This window comes from Choloepus didactylus, chromosome 8 (genome assembly GCF_015220235.1).
Source record: "Choloepus didactylus isolate mChoDid1 chromosome 8, mChoDid1.pri, whole genome shotgun sequence".
NCBI lineage: Eukaryota > Metazoa > Chordata > Mammalia > Pilosa > Megalonychidae > Choloepus > Choloepus didactylus.
The window spans coordinates 14665345-14675835 of NC_051314.1; positions in this window are offsets into that span (position 1 = coordinate 14665345).

Consider the following 10491-nt stretch of genomic DNA (forward strand, 5'->3'; position numbering starts at 1 on the left):
GGAGCCCGGCAATGCAGGAGGATCCTAGAGGCAGCGGCTTCCACCCATGGCCCCTCTGCATCCCCCGCCTGGGGTGGCCGCAGCTGCACTTCAGGCCGGCGTCGCCAGGGGGCGGGAGTGTGCAGCTCCCAGCTGGACCAGCCCCAGCCTGTGGGCCTGGGTGCTGAGTTCACTCCAAGGCTGGATGGCAAGGGTGTAGCCTCTTTGAAGGGAGAGGTGGGGGCCTGGAGGGAGGCCGGACCTACTGTCCAAGGTTCCCAGCCCAGAATCCAGGCTAAACCCAAGCTCCCGAGCCCTACCTCGGGCTCTGCCTCTGGCAGGCGGGACCTGGTAGGATTCGCTGAGCTGGGCAGGGTCCCCTTCCCATCCCCACCACCCTCACTCTTCCTAGCTTCCCTTGAGCCTCCCCCGAGCCTTAGGCCAGTCCTGGGACCTGGCTGCCTGCCCCACCCAGGTAGGGAAGGCTTTGCTGATCTGGGGCTCCCCGGCCAGGTCCCGCTCCCCTGCCAGGGCTCAAATGACCAAATGACTCTGGAGATCTGGGGTTCAGAGGACATGGGCCCCCTAGGGGCAAAACAGAGCAATGCATCTGCTCCAGGCTGAGGACAAGTGCACACACACAAACACACACACACCCAGCACCGCAGGGACACCTACAGTCCCCACGTGGAGGCTGGCACCACGCCCATCTCAGTCCCCTGTTGGGAAGCCCTGATTGGAGGCAGGCTTTTTGGCAGGGGTCTGAGCTCTTGGCAGCGGACTGTTCCCCCACCTCCTTGTCTCTTGACCTGGCCTGTGGGGGTGACCCACATTCCATATCAGCTGTCTGATCGTCAAACTCCTCACTTGTGAAATGGCAATAGCCCCACCTCCGCGGTGGTGAGCAGATGAGGGATGACGCATGGAAATGCCGGGGGGGGGGACTGGGAGGGTAACCCAGGCCTTCCCGGCAGCAGCGATCCTTGCAGGTGTGGGGACAGCTTCTCCTGCTTGCTCACTCACCCATTCCAGACACTGCACACCTCACCACACAGGTGCTCAGTCCCTTCTCCCAAGGAGCTTACATTCTAGTTGGGGGAGGCAGACAATAAACACATATCAACAGATAAGAATTTTAGAAGAGATGAATGCTGTGAAGAAATCAAACAGGCCACTGGGATGCAAGACGATGGGGCTGGGGTAGGGAGCCCCCTCAGGGCCCAGAGGGAACCCAGGCAGCAGGAATGGCAGGAGCAAAGGCCCTGGGGTGGAGACGAGGCTTCTGGGCTCCATCTGAGCTCCTGAGGGAGACAGCTCCCCCCTCCTCCGGCCCAAGGGTCTGCCTGGGAGCTCCCTAAGGGTGGGACTGGGCCTGCCTTGTCCACTTCTAGACCCCTTGGGCTTCCCTAGCACGGCCCCCGCCTATAGGGGTTGCCCAGAGAATGTTGGCTGTGGGTCCCTGCGTCTCTGGGACGCCATGTGGGTGTGTGTCCGTGGGTCTGAGGGGTCTCCAGCACTTCTGAGGCCTGCGGCGCTGATGGTGGGGGGTGCGTTGTGGCTAGGTCTGTCTCTGCCTCTTGCCGTCAGTGCCTGTGCATGTCTCTGGAGGTGCGTCTCCGAGTTGGCGTGTGCTTCCTGTCACGCTGTCCTCTCTCCAGAACCCCCAGACAGGCCTCACTGCAATCCTGTGGCGACAGAACAAGGAGCTTCATTCCATTTCTCCTGGGGGGATGGGAGGGAGTGGTGGAGAAGAAAGAAAGAAAAGAAAAGAAAATACCTGCTGGGAATTTCTGAGCAAGTGGAAACAGGGAGGTGGCAGGAGCCGCCATTGCCTTAAAAGGTGCGACAGAGAGGGTGGCTTGGCTGAGTTCACCTGGGGGTGGCCATGGGGGCGGAGCAGTGGACAGCTGGCTGCCACCCCCTGGCCTCCCTCTTGGTGGGCAGCCTCTCCAGGGCTGCTCTGCCGGGCCAGTGACCCCCTCGCCCCGTGCGCCTGGCCTTGGCCTCCGGCAGCCTCACCCCCTCCCATGGGTTCTCAGCACCCTCCGTGCAATGTCCCCCTGAGGCACCCCACTCGAGGCCTGCTGCTCCCCAGCATTGTGGCCTCTGCTCTGGCCCAACCTCTTGGTAGCACCCAGGGGCCCAAAGAGCTTTGCTTTCCCTCTTGGGACCAGGCTCAGATGCACAGGCCAGGGGCTGACTCAGACCTCGCGGTGGGAGGGAGAGTAATGTCCAGGGCCCAGGAGGAGGGGGGGCAGCACCCAGGACCTTCCGGGGCTCATTCACACTTCATAACCATTGAGATGTCAGACTCATTTCCACATCTTCAGCATCTGCCAGCCCCCAAGCCTCCTGCACAGCGCTGCCCAGTGCCGGAGCTCTCCAGCTGCTCGTCCCCAAAACCAGCACTCACGGTCACTCTGCTTGGTTCCAGGGGGGCAGTGACAGCCGATACCTCACTCTGTGTCAGCCGGGGTTCTGAGCACATCACATTCAGAACCCCAGAATCTTCAGGGTCAACTTTGAGTCAGATTCTTTATTACCCCACTTTACAGATGGAGAAACAGGCTCAGAAAGCATGAGTAACTGGCCTGAGAGGAGGTGGGGACTCACTTGTCTCTATTCCCATTCCACAGATGGGGAAAACAAGGCACAGAGAGGCTCAGGGGCTCCCCAGCGCTCACACAGCTAGAGCAGCCCTGCCGGGCACTTTACATACTGTGTCCCGTTGAACGGTCATTAAAGCACTGCAAGCTGGTCCCTTCATCATCATACCATGGTCACGAGGAAATTGAGGGCTGGAGAGGCCAAGTACCTGCCCCAAAGTCAGACTCTTAGGAGTGATGAGGCAGGGGTTTGAATCCGACCTCCAGAAACAAAGCGCTTAACCAGTGCCCCTCTCGCCCTGGCCGGGAGGGTGTGAAAGCGCATGCGCGAGGAGTGGGCGCGACACCGTTCCCAGCAGCCCTTGCAGCACTGCATGTTCCTCTGCGCCCACATCCCCTAGGGGCTTGCACCGTGGGCCCCACTTTCTGTATAGATGCAGGAGGCCTCCCTTAGGCTGCCAGCAGACAGGTGGGGGCCCCACCGTCCCCGAGCCCCCACTGCTGGCCCCAGGCTGCATGTGACTATGCAGAAGCCGCCCCCCGCGGCCGGCCCCGCTGCCTTCCCCATCCTCTCCCCGGCCACCGCCTCGGCCCCGGTGGCTGCCACGGCCAACTCCTCAGAGCCTGGTCACCCGGTCATAACACCGGGGCCTCAGGCCGTGGTCCTGACGGTGGGCGCCACTACTGAGGACTCGCCCCACGCCTGGTGCTGGGCGGAGCACCCCTGGGCCTCGTCTCACCCATTTCTCTCAACAGGAAGTAGAGGCGTTATCCAGCACCCCCATTTTAGGGACAGAACACCAAAGCACAGAGGGGCGCCAGCTCCCATCAACCCGCGGACACGCTCACATGGCAACGGGAGGGTCTGTGAAGCCATCAGGCTGCCCCCGTTCACCTGTGACTCCCTCTCCGTTTGTGGTGGAAACACCCACCCCAGGGAAATTGGCAAACACGACCCATCAGGGCTTTCTTCCAGAGAGCTGGTTGTTGACCATTCCCCAGCACACCACCGGCCCGGCCCTTGGACTCCTTGGTGTGTCTTGGTGGCCCCCAACTGGAAACTGGGAGGCAAAGGAGTTGGGCTGACAGAGACCCTAGAGGTCAGCTTCCTGGGGCACAAAGCCGGGCAGAGGAGGGTGGACAAACAATCCAGAGGGACAGACAGAAGACCGCGCCCACTGCCTGGCACTTGGCTCTTGCTTCCTTGGTCCCAGGCACTGTTCTAAGTACTTGACATATACTTTAGTCCATCAAAGGCAGGGCCCTCCCCTGCTCAAAAGCTTTCCATGGCTCCCCATTGCACATTCGTCTATCTCTATATCAAAACCTGTAGTAAGCACCTGCTGTGTGACATGTTAGTGTGGCACTCAAGGCCTCCTGATTGTGCCTCAGTGCTCCCATTGGGAATTGGGGTAGGATCTGTGGGAAAGAGCTAGCTCCGGAGGGGTCAGGGGGCTGGGACCTGGTCAGTGTAGCGAGGACTGAACAAGGTAATGAGTGGGATGGGAAAGCGTGCTCCCCCCGTCCACCCCGCAGGGTCTGACTTTACTCTCCATGGTAACTACTACCGAACGAATGAGCAGCCCTACGAGAGGGGAATACCACTTCCATTTCACACATGGTGAAAGTGGGGCTCCCAGAGGGGAGCTGACCTGCCCAGCATCACACATCTAGCAGCCTTGAACCCCAAAGCCCATGATTTTATCCACTAAGCCAGGGTGGGGGGGGTTAATTGGCAACCAAGGGCCAAACCAGCTCACCGCTATATTTTGTTTGGCCTTCAGAGTTTAAAAAAAATAAAAAAAGAACTGACAGTTAAAAATTGGGAGCTCTCACCTAGAAATTCAGATTTCCTTCTTCTTTGGAAAATGGGACCCTTCAAGCAGCCCAGGACTGGAGCTAGATGGGGCCCTCTTTCACCCCATCTCCACCTGCCGGCCCAGCTCATTTCTGTTCCCTGCCTGGCTCCAAAGGGTTTGGCCCCCACCCCTGCCCCGTAAGCAGCCCTGCCTTCCAGTAGCCTTTGTGGTTCCCTGCACACAGTGGGTGCTCAGCTAGGCTGGGAGGTCAAAGGGCATGGGATAGAGGACTAATGGAGAATCTACTGGGCGCTCCCATAACCCTCTTGCCCATCTGAGCTCATTTTACATAATGTTTTTGAATTCAGAAGGTTTGCAGGCTCTCCATTTACTTTTAAAAACCTGATCAACAGCAAAAAATCCTGGAAACATTCTAAAAGTCCACTAGGAGAGAGTCGAGGGAGGAAAGCGTGGCCCCTCCACCTGGGGAGTTGCAGGTAGGGTGCAGGTAAAGGAGGTGGAGCCGCCTCCTCAGGACAAACCTCCCAGTGGTGAGCAGAGCGAGCAGGGCACGGAAACCTGCGTGTGATGCTGTGAGATGGCTGTCTCTTGCCTTCGGAAGGTATAAAACATTCACTTAAAAAATGCAAACAGCAAATTCGACCTGTGCTGGCCGAGGGATGCAGAAGACAGTGTAGTGACTGGTTTGGGTGTCAGGATGGCCTGGGACCTGTCCTAGCTCCCCTGAGAACTCCCTGTGCAACTTTGCTGAGGCCTGTCTGGGCCCAGGTTTCCTCATCTGCCTGGAGGTCCAGGGAAGGGCTGGTTGGACAGTTTTTCAGGGCTAAGACTGGGACTCCAAGGGCCAAAGGCCAGTGACAAGTGAAGAGAGAGAGAGAAAGGGAGCGCGCGAGAGAGATCTGTGGGCTGCAGCAATCAAAGAAGGCTTCCTGAAAGAGGGAGACTTGGGCTGAGCTGTGAAGGCTGAGCAATGCCCTGCCCAGGGCTAACTTGATAGGAACGGATGGTTCTAGAAGGGTAGGAAAGTCAGAATTCAAAGGAATGGGTTTGTAATGGAGAGATTTCAGGAATAGCAAGAAGCAAGTTGGGGAGAGATTTGGGGATGGGTTGTAGGAAGCCTTCCTTGAGGTCCTTAACTGCACCTCATCATGGGGAGCCCCACTTCTCCAGACCCCTTGGCTTGTCCATCCCCTGTGTGCCAGGCACCCCGCCTGGTGCTTGCCACCCACTGGTTCACTGTCCGACTCCTCACATCTGGGTGCAGCAGGCGTGAGGAGGACCCCATTTCACAGGGGAGGAAACTGGGCTTGGAACCCAGACTCTTCTGGGTTGTTGACCTGGAGGAGAGAAAGGAGAGGAAGCCGTGAGTAGATGCCGGACGCCAGTGCTTGGTGCTTCCTCACAGGCTGTTCCCCTGCCCCCTGCCTGGAATGCTTATTCCCCTCTTCTGCCCTGGGCAACCCCAGCTCATCCTTCTGGGCTTGGCTCCAATGTCACCTCCTCATGGAGGTCCCCTGGCCCGAGTCCCCTGGAGATCACGCTTTCTGCTCTCTCTCCTTCACCCTCACCATGCTTGCCACCCTGTCATCATGTCCCAGCCACATGCAACTTCCCTGGGTCAGGGGCTGTCACTTGTGCCCTCTGTCCCAGCAGTGCTGAGCACATAGTAGGTGTTCAATTAATATTGGTTGAAAGACCGATTGACGAAAGGGGGAGCAAACAAACAAGTATCAGGATGGATGAGGTGATTTGCCCCCTTAACTCCGATGGTCAGGGCAGTGCGGTGTGTGGAATCCTGCGACCCACCTCTGGGCAGCATCTGCCATCTCTTACCTGGGCTCTGACTGCGGTCGCCTCCTGCTTTCTTCCTGGATCCCTCGTCTGTTCTCCATCTAGCAGCCAGAGTGATCCTGCTAAAACCCGAGGCAGATCACATCCCTCCTGTGCTCTAAACCCTCCATGGCTCCCACTGCACACAGAGTAATAGCTCACATCACCAGGGAGGCCCACCAGGTCCTGCCTGCACTGGCCCTGGTAGCTCTCCAACCTCCTCCCTCACTCTCCCTGCCCACCCACAGTCACGAGGACCCTCGCTGCTTCTCTACTTTCCCCAGAAAGTGGCAGGGCTGCCATATCTCTCTGAGGCCACTCCTGACTCTCCTATTTAAAATCACAACTTGCTCCCCTGCACTCCGCCTCCTCACCCCTTTTTCTGTTTCCAGGAGGAGTCCACTGCCAGCCCCTACAGATGGGCTTGTTTATCCTGTTCACCGCTCACTGTATCTCCCCACACCGCCAGGGCAGGGCCCTTTATTTTGGTCACTGTTCTCCAGGCTTCCAGAGAAGTGGGGGCTGGAAAAGGATGTGGTCTGGAGCGCGTGAGAGAGGAGGGAGAACCCCAAGGTGGCAGCAACTTCCCCAAAGCAAATTTAGGAAAAGCTGAAGTGAAAAAGGCTTGGGCAGCTGAGCGTTTCCTGCAGCCGGTCCCGGGAGCCGGGGCCTGTGTCTGCAGGTGTCTGTGGGTGTGAGTCTGCGTGTCTGTGTGTGTCTACATATATTTCTGTGAGCCTCTGTGTATGTGACCAGGTGAGCCCCTGCATGTGACTGTATGCATTCCCTTCTGTGTATCTGTGTGTGACTGTGTATCTGTGTCTCTGTGTATTTCGGTGCATATATACGTGTGTATGACCGTGTGTCTCTGTGTGGGTGATTGTGTCTGTGTGTGTTGTGTGTGTATGTGTGACTGTGTGTTTCTGTGTGTGTGACTGGGTGTCCCTGCGTGTCTGTATGTGTGTGTGTGTCTGTGTGTGTGTGTAGGGGCTGGAGCAAGAGGTGTGACCCTGAGGGCCTCGGGGAGCTGAGTCTGGTGGTCTTGGGCTCAGTGGTTCTTGAAACTCCCTGGTGCTCTGGGGCTGGGTGCTTGTGTTCCTGCCCTCCCTGGGCACTGGGGCCTAGAGGGGCAGCTCATGGGCTCCGGAGCTGGACTTTCAGGGAACCCACCACAACCACACCCAGCTCTGCCGCTTGCTGTGTGACCTTGAGGCAGTAGTTTAACCACCCTGGGCCTCTGTCTCACAATCTGAAAATGGGGACAATAAGACAAGAACCCACTTCCTATGCTTGCCAGGATTTGAAGAGTGCAAGTGAGTGAGGGGCTGAGAGCAGCGGCTCTCAGCGAGTGTTTGTCATGGGATGAGTCTAAGATCCAGCTGGAGAGGAGACTGCGGGCAGCGCTCAGGGAGCAGAGTCCAGGCCTGGGAGGGGGAAGCCCAGGGCGGTCCAGAGCCGGCAACCCCCCCTCCACCCTCCCGGAAAGGGATCCTACGGAAGCCATCTCAGCTGCGGCCTCAGGATGGGAAGGAATTGGCTGGGGAAGGAGGAAGGGCCAAAGAGGGTGCAGGGAACAGAGAGGGAGAGGGAGGGGAAGTCTGCAAGGAGAGAGAATGGCCCAGTGGGGCTGCACATCATCCGTGAAACCGACGCCTGTAGGAGCAAGGCGTGGGGCTGGGGTGTAGCTTGGGGCCCACCTCCTGCAGGACCCTGGGTCCAGGCTGGGTTGGACTTTGTTTCCAGGGAAGTGGGAGCCAGGGGGGTGTTTGAGCAGGGGCATGGAGGTCTCTGCCCAAGGCTGCTGGTTCTAGGTCAATGGGGAGACATCATCACCTCATAGGCTGAGAAGATGAGACGTTTTTACACAAAACCCTCAGAAACAAGGCCCGAGCAGCTAGAGCTCTCTGCTTGGTGGAGTGGTAAAAGCTTAAGGGGTGAAGGGGCTCAAGGCAGGGTGATGGAAGAAGGCTTCCTGGAGGAGGGCTCCCTGGAAGTGAGCCTCTATAGAGGCATGAGATGCTGCCACAGAATGCTGGGTGACTTTGGGCAAATCCCTTGCCCTCTCTGGTCTCAGTCCCACCTGCTCCACGAGGGCTTACTGGGGCCCCTCCCTGATGGCTCTCCCAGCTCTGACATCCCACAGTCAGGTCTGGGGAGGATTGGAATCTGCTAGGAGCAGAATCAGATTCTTGACTTTAGGGACCCCCACCTGCCTCGGTTTCCCCTCTGCACCGGGTTGGAGGTGGGGCAGGGAGGATAATAATGCTTGATTGTAAAAGACCTGCACGCCCTGGGGGCCAGATGCCAAGGATTGTTTTCCATTCCTAGGAGGGTGGGCCCTTCCTGCCAGAAGAAAATTCCAAACTCCCGCAGGAGGGGTGCGTGTGGAAATCCTGCCCCCTCCACCTGACCGCACGCCTGCTGCCCAAACCCTGTGGCATCCTTGAATTCTTTCTCTCTGCTCGCTTTTTGGCTAAGGCAAACGTAGCCTCCCAGCACCTGGAGGAGAAGCTCGGGGATCCTTTGCTTTCGCTAAGAAGCGCCCCCTTCCCCACTCCCTTCCCGCCGTTGCCTTCGGAGGCCCAGGCCTGGGGGTAATTGCCCCAGGGCCTCGATTAAGGTACCCACCCCCCCCCAGCCCCCCCGACTCCAGCCAGGGCCAGGCTTGTCCTGCTTCTGGGTGCCTGCGAGTTGGGCGATGGGAAGAACATGGAGCTCATGTCCTCCGGGACAAGGGATTGTTGTTCTGTCTTTTGGAAAATGTCTAGTTCTAAGAGCCCCTGCTCCCAGAATTCCCTAAATCCGAGTTTCTGACCTTTGTTTGCAAGATACGGCATTTCTGAAATTATTTGGTTCCAAGGGTTCTTTGATCTGGAATGGAACATTTTCCAAAATTTGAAAGTCCTGGAAATTTCTGGTGGTGAGAACCAATGGTTCTGGAATTTTCTAACTCAAGGGCACTGTGGTTCTGGAAGTCTGGATCCGGGAGGCCACAGTTCCGATGCCACAGGAGCACGGATGGGGTGGTGGTGGGTGGTGGGTGACGCAGTGGCAGGCCAGGTGCGCTAGCGTGGGCACTGGCGGCAGCTCCGGAGCTGACAGCTGGGCAGGGGCCGCTGCCTGAGCCCATCACACCTGGCCTTGACCCAGGAGAGGGAAGGGTCAGGGTCAGGGGGCGGATCCCGAGGAGGGCAGGCCCAGAGCCTTCCACAAGCTCTGCCGCCCCTCCCCTCTCCCATGACCCCAATCCTTTGCCCACCCTGAACTCAAGGTTGACCCAGAGTGCGGGCCCACCGAGGGCAACCGCCTCCTAGAACAGTGGGAGTCCAGGCACAGCTAGGGGCGGGCAGGGGCAGCCCAAGGCCCCCCATCATCACCCCCATTGCGGGTGGGTCTCATGTTAAACAGCCCCTCAGACACCCTGTCTTCTGCCCTGACACCTGGTCTCTGGTCGCAGATCCCCCTGTTCCCTGCCCACAATGCTCCGCCATCCCACAGCTCTGGCCTGGGAAGAGTCGAGGGTCAGAGTGGACACCAGGAGGCTTCAGTCTTCCCATCTGACCCCTTCGGATCGCCAGGCCCCTCCGCCCTGACAGTGTCCACTCTGAAGGCCTGCTTCTCCCGCCCCACCTCGCTCTTCCCCAGACGCCCCCCACGCCTGCCCGGCCTCTGTGAGGGGGCCCCCCACCCCTCCCTGGCCTGCTTGGCCAGCTCCCAGCAGGCCTGTGGGAGCTGGAATTCGGAGCGGTCCCTGGCGTGTGTGCGCCGCCTCCCGCCTGCCGGGGCACCTCCTCTGACTCGGGGCCAGGAATTCTTCCCACAGGCTCCCAACAAGCCCCGGGGGAAGGGGAAGCTGTGGGAAGGGGCAGGGCGACAGTGAGTGGGGGGAGGGAGCCACAGCCTGGGACATCCAAAGCAGGACAGGCTGGGGGTGGCGGTGGGGAGAGGCCGCGGGGAGGGGGCCGGTGGGGAGTGGGCTCCGTGGGATATGTCCCCCAACCCTTCCCTTCCATCCCATCATTTGAGCCCTTAGATGTATACAGATGGTGACAGCTTTCAGAGTCCTCTTATACCCTTCCACAGATTCACTCACTGAGTCAACAAGCACTTATTGAACACCTACTGCACACCTAGGTGCTGGGCTGCAGCCGTGATTGAGACAGAGAGGAACCCATCGGAGCTCACATGGGGCAGAGGGTGGCTGACGTCTGCCTCCGCAGGGAGGTCAGGGGTGACCTCTTGGAGGAGACACCTCC